Source organism: Pinus tabuliformis, chromosome X, assembly GCF_031772625.1.
Source record: "Pinus tabuliformis cultivar Carrire ecotype Pingquan chromosome X, CPIR1, whole genome shotgun sequence".
Classification (NCBI taxonomy): domain Eukaryota; kingdom Viridiplantae; phylum Streptophyta; class Pinopsida; order Pinales; family Pinaceae; genus Pinus; species Pinus tabuliformis.
Window position 1 is genome coordinate 334,957,394 of NC_142308.1, and position 6,748 is coordinate 334,964,141.

The following is a 6,748-nucleotide window of genomic DNA, read 5'->3' on the forward strand; positions in this document are numbered from 1 at the left end:
ACTTTCCTCTGGTTGTTCAGTGAGGAGGAAATATTTGGCTGTATTGAACAAGAATTGCAACTCTGGCTCCAAAAAGGCCTCATATGAGGTTAGATACCTCACAACAGAAAGCTCAAGTCCTTTCAAATCCTGAGAGATTAGTTTCTAAGAGGGTTTGGAAACCAAAAACTCCATCTACACCAAGTACCAGACTTTCTGTAACTAGTAGCAGTTCTGCACATCTTTTTCCTGAAAACTTAGCAAAAAGATTATCATTTCTTGATCAATAATCATGTTTTATACCCACCTCATTTCAAGAGCCTAAATTTCAAGAACAGAATTTAGAGTCTGTCTTTCTCTTTTCAGTACTTGAAAATATATCTACTATAGTTGTTCAACCTGAACCTATATCAGCATTACCTCCTTTTCATAATTCATTTACCTTTCAGGCAAGTTCCACATCTATTGGTACTCAAGGCTCAGTGAGTTCTGGTGCAAACATGGTAGCACCTAAATTCTTGCTAAATAGGTATGCACCTATTCAGTTTCCTCAACAATTAAATCCAATTCCTCAAGAATACTTAAAGATTCTTCCTCGTTTCACGGGGGAAGATGAACAAACAACAAAGAAACGTATAGTGGTGTTCTGTAACTTTGCAGAAAATCTCAATGTTGAACACCTGGATGTTGTTTTAAGACTTTTTGTGCAATATTTAGATGGTGAAGCAAGAAAGTGGTTTAAGGGGATCTCTAATAACTCTATTCCTACATGGGAGGAGATGGAATGCTAGTTCACTCAGAGATGGGGAGAGAAACGAGATCATGGATATTCACTTACAAAGTTTAATTCTATCAAGAGAAAATATGATGAAAGTATTGTTGATTTCATTAGGAGGTTCAATAAGATTTACAATAGTCTTCCAGTGGAGATCAAGCCCCCTCCTACTAGTGCAAAAGTGACTTTTGCAGGGGCATTTGAATTAGACTTTGGATTCATGTTAAGGGAGAGAAGATCCTCAACCCTTGACCAGATTCAAAATGATTCTCTAGAAATAGAGCAAATCTGGCGGCTGCAGGAAAAGCACCAGAGACAAAGCCTACACAAGATAAGGGAAAGGCCAAAGAGGAATCATCTCAAAACCAGACATTGGAGGATATGAACAAGGTGATAAAAAATTTGTCTAGAAAATTAATTAAATTGGAATTGGAGAATAAAAATTCTCAAAGGAAAGTACAATAGAACATAGGTTTTAATCCCCAATACAAAAGGTAGCCTTTGCAAATTTTGCAGAAGGAAAGAAAGGACCAAGATCAAGTCCAAGCACCACTCTACTTAGAGGGAGATCTTGGTGAAGCATCAAAAGAACATTCTAAATATCATGATGATCATATTTCCACTCTGTATGCAGGAGGCGAAGATGATATAGGTGTTGAAGAAGAATATACCGAAACAAATGTCATCTTTGATGAAAATGAAATTGAAGAGTATTGGAACCAATTTACTGATTTTATGCAGGCATAATTGCACAAGAATTATGACTTGAGATCAAGAAAAAGATCTAGAGTTCAGGAAAATGAGGGTGAGCAGCACGTTTCCGCTCCCTTACAAAAGGCGACTCCACAAGAGGTACATATTACAAAACAATTGAACAAAGGAAAATAGCAGCAGAGTGTAAATAACAAGACTCAGATGCAACAAGGTAAGTCTTCTCAAGATAAAACTGATGAAATTCCTTTAGAAAGAATTATTTCTATTCCTGAAGAAATTCCAATTATGAGGAGAAGTGAAGAAGAAACATAAAGGAATACAAGAAAGCTCCATGCATTTAGTCTCACTAAAAAATTGGAGAAAATAAAAATTCAGGTACCTCTTATAGAGTTGGTCAAGAAACCAACTTACAAAAAGGAAATTGATGAGTTTATCAACTTATCTAAAAAATGTAAATGTGAATGATATTGTGAATTTACAAGAAGATAAACCTGTAGTAGCTTTTGACCCACATTTTGAAGAGGTAGATTCTTCAACCCCCCCTTTCTACATTTCTTTATCGACTCATGACTTCATCTTGCATAACTGCATGCTTGACTCTGGAGCTTCACATAATGCCATGCCACTGTTAGTAATGAAATAACTGAATTTACAAGTCACTAAGCCCTACAAAGACGTATATTCCTTTGATTCAAATAAGTTCAAGTTTCTTGGTGTCATCAAGGATATGGTGGTGTCATTAGCAAAGATCCTAGCCAAAATCTTAGTAATGGATGTAGTATTTGTAGATATCCTGGTTAGGTTTGGAATGTTGTTATCCAGGTCATGGGGAGTTAAATTGGGAGGAGTTATAAAGTTGGGTTTTACTTATGATATTATACCGGTTTTTGTTTGGGAAGAGAGAAGGCTGTATAGAGAAACATGGTTTGTTAATACCATTGCAAAGAATGGAGCAAGTAATTCACCTGTGTACAGTCAAGAAAAAGATGATTTCTCTTGTTTTATGTTGCATGATAATGCAAAACTCGCTGAAGATAATAAGAGGCAGCTCACTTCAGTATATGTAAATACTGAGCTACAAACAGAAGGTGTATGGAAGTTCTTCTTTGATGGTGATTACTCTAAGGAGGGCATAGGTGTTGGTTTCCTATTGATTACTCCTAGAGGTAACATGATACCTTTTTCTTTTAAATTAGAGTTTGAAGAAACTAACAGTGTGGTAAAGTATGGATCCTTAATCATTGCTCTTCAGACATCGGAACAAATGGGGGTTCAGTCTATCTCTGTTTTTGGAGATTCATAATTGATTATGAAGGAGATAAAAAATCACTGTCAAGCAAAGAACCCTAAAGTCATGGCATATAGAAATGAAGTTTGGGATCTAGTTGAGAATTTCTTTGAGGATTTCAATATATAGTTTGTTCCAAGAGATGCAAATAGGTTGGTAGACTCATTGGTTGTTGCAACCAACACATTTAGACCTCCTATAAATCCAAAACTAAGGTATGAGGTCGAAATGAAGTACAGACCATCTATTCCAAATAACATAAACAACTGGTAGGTATTTGAGGATGACCAGCAAATCAAGGAGTTCTTAACGATGATTGATGACTTTGAAGGTGTTAGAGCCTAGACCAACCTCAGGCTGAAGGGAGGCAATCCTAGGATAACGACAAACCACGCTTAACCTGGTAGCTAGCCCTACCAGGTCGAGAGAGGGCTCTCTCCTTGTCAATCTCAGTAAATATGATTGCAATTACAACTTGAGATGACTGAATTGAAATTAGATTTTAGGCTAGGTATAGTAGCTCAAGGATTTTCGGTTGATTTTGATGATTGGTTGCTGGATCAAATGGAGCAGGTAGCTTGGGTCCGAGAAATCAAGTCAGATTTACAAACATGTTCTATGGGGCAAGATAGATAAGTGTTTATGCACTAGTAATCGAGCGAGATGGTTGATTTAAGACTGCTGAGGGGCTGAGGAGGGCATGCAGAGATCATGAATCCTCTTCAGACTGTTGAAAACATTAAGAACTAAATGCATTCCCAAGGCAAACCACTGTTATCAATGTATTTTTCCTATTTCTCTTGATTCATTTAGTTAAGAAGAATAGAAAAGGTTTTGAAACATATAACACATAAGAATAACTTATTATAAAAGAAGAAATAATACAAAAACATGGTATCACAAGAATCCCAAAAAAATAGCTGCAAAACATGGTTTTATTCCTTGCCAAACTCCTGTAGAGATATACAATAGAGCTCATAGCTTCCACAAGAGTCCAACCTTTACAAATGACTAAGAAAGTACATAATATAGGCATCAAACCACCTATGCTAGCCATCAGGGGTCGAATCCATGAGAAAAGGAGTGGTTTCAACCATATCTAAACTAAGAACAGGAATATAGGCAGTGGAACAACTTGCCTCTAAAACCATGGAAACTGATTCATTCCACCCCCAACCACCTCAAAATGATGAATTTACCCCCAAGAGTCATTTTGTAATTATATTTACATCCCATAGCATCAACTACACTCATAGATTTACCTAAAAAGAGCCTAAAATTGAAATTACAAAAAATCTAGGCGAAATTTTGATTTTGGAGCCAAACTGGCAATTTCCATCCAATGTGCAGTGCCCTTGATCCAATGCGCAACGCGTTTTCCAAGCTAGTTTTGGGGACCTTCCCAATGTCCCAATTGGGTGTAGGATAGCTCGTTGAAAAGCTTATTGAGTCTACTTTCTGGAAAAACTTGAATTTCTGTATTTGGATGTCATTTTCCCCCTCCAAAATGGAATCTCCCAAGGCTGCTTCCTATGTGTCAAAAAAGTGGCAGAGAGGTCATTTTTTGATAGTTTTTTGGCCTTTAGGTGACCAAGATCTACTCCAAAATTGATGAAACTTTTTGGGTTTTCTTTCTTTTTTATTTTGAATCCAAAACGGTAAACCAATCTTTCAAAAGATGCTCTAGTCAAAAGCACCTATTGGGTTTTCCTGTGTTTCACATTTCAGAATTTGAAAATGACAAAAAAAAATCTCAATATTGCCCCAAATTTGGTACAAAGCACCCTCAAGCACTGCTATGATGAGCTAAGGAGGCATCAACAAGAATTTCTAATTTGTTTTTATCCTTTTTGCTTCTCAAAATTTTACTCAACCTTGCCTTTAACTTTTTCATTTTTATATTGCATATCTGGTTCCGGGTTAAATAGTGACAAGCCATGTGGCGAAGAATTTTCTTCTCTTTATTGGTCTCAAGCAACTTCTCAAGGTGAATTTTCACCCTCTCTAACCAAGCTTCTCGGTCATTCTCAATTTCTTGCTCAATGGAGGTCATCTTGCCCTTTGCTTTCTTTGCCTCTTGCCTTTCTTCCCTAATCATTTGCAATTCCATAATAGCTTGTTTATCAGTTAATTGCTTATTTTCCTGCTCAAGGTATTTGATTATCCACTTTGCTCTTTCTAAATTGACTGATAGGGCTTGAATGTCAGCCTCTTTTTCCTTGATGATCAAATCCTTAACACTCCTTGAATTTTGAGCATCCAAGTCCATGACATTCTCCTCTTGAGCCACCTCGTGGTCCACCAGGATAGAATCTCTCTCCTTCCTCTCACTAGGATCATCCTCATGCACCTTTTTCTTTCCTTTATCTCTGCCCTTCTGTTGCTGACCAACCTGTACCTTCTTAGCTGGAGAAGAAGACAAATCCCCTTCCACTCTAGGTGGAGATAGCATTTGCCTGTGATTTGTAGATGAAGGCGAGACCCCTTCCACTCCTTGTGGAGATAGTACTCGCTTGGCAGCTGCAAAAAGCCTCCTAGTGCCTCTCTCATAGGTGACAAACACTGGCACTCCCAAAGTTTCAGTTTCTTTGGCTTGTTCATGTCTTGAAGGTTTAGCTTCCTCCTGATGCACTGATGAAAATATTTGAGGACCTTTGAAAACCTCATGAGAAATGAAGGTTTCCCATGGTATATTCAGCTTATTCAATTGATGCAACAAAATGATCTTGATCAGAGAGAAGTGGTAAATGCTATTCATTTGTTGGGGATAAGGCTTTTTCTTGACATAGTGTGCTATCTTTTCAATATTCTGGAACATGAAGAAAGGAAGATCCATCATTCTTACTCTAGTAAAATGCATCAACAACCTAATGTGGTAGGCATACAACCTTGAAAACCTACCTTCACAAGTGAAATATTTAATGATGATTTTCATGAGTGGGGCAAACCTGTCCTGCAAGAATTTGAATGGAAACACCCTTTTCAGCTTGCTGAGGCATGCAGCCTTGATGTAAGGCTCATAAAATTCCCTGTCAATGTACTGCCCTTTGTTCCATTTTTCACCTATGTTTGGGATGCCTGTAGCCTCTGAAATGATGGCAGGTGACAGAGTGAAAGTGACTCTAGCAAGTTGTACTTCATTATTGTCCAAGTGTGACACAAATAGCCTTGCTAACTCATGGTGATATTTGACCCTCTCCACCATTTCACAGAACTCATAACAAGACTGATGCTGGAAACATGTGATGGAAAAGGGACAAGCAAGTAATTCTCTGAGGCTAATGGGCTCCTCCCTGGTTATCTTTCCTCCTTTGTGAGGTCTCCTCTGCTGCAAGTTTAGTTCCCTAGAACTTTCACTGAGGGTCTCTTCCCCAGTCTCATAATCTCTGTCCATTGTCTTATTTGACTGTATATGCTTGTGGGGAAAGAAAGATAATGTAGATGAATGATGAGTATGAAGAGATTTTCAAAAGAAAGGGAATGAGTGAGAGGAAATAGGGATATGAGTGAGATTTGATAGAGTGTAGGGTTTGAGGGAATAGGGTATGAAGGGGATGACTAGGGTTTTAAAGCACAACCACCAATTATGAAAAGACAACTATGTAAACAGTGAATTTTATGAATAAACTTTGCTTTAACAGCAGCTAGGGTTTAGAATTTTTTTACAAACTAATTCTAAGCACACAAATTAATATGGCAAGAGCAGCAACACTTACTTGTAAGGGAAGAAAACCTTACAAATTGGAGGAGATTTAAGTGACTTTGGGTTTATTTGAGGGTTTCCAGCACTGATAGGCAGTTTCCAATAGATGCGCAACGCACAACGAATGCGCAACACCTGTGTTAATTAATACTGGCAGACAACATCCAATGCGCAACGCCAAATGAATGCGCAGCGCCAGGCAATAGGTGTGCAATGCCTCTGTTTTTCTCCAGCAACACCTCAACTTGCTTCTTTTTGTCCAATGACACCTTAAAATCGCCTTTCGATC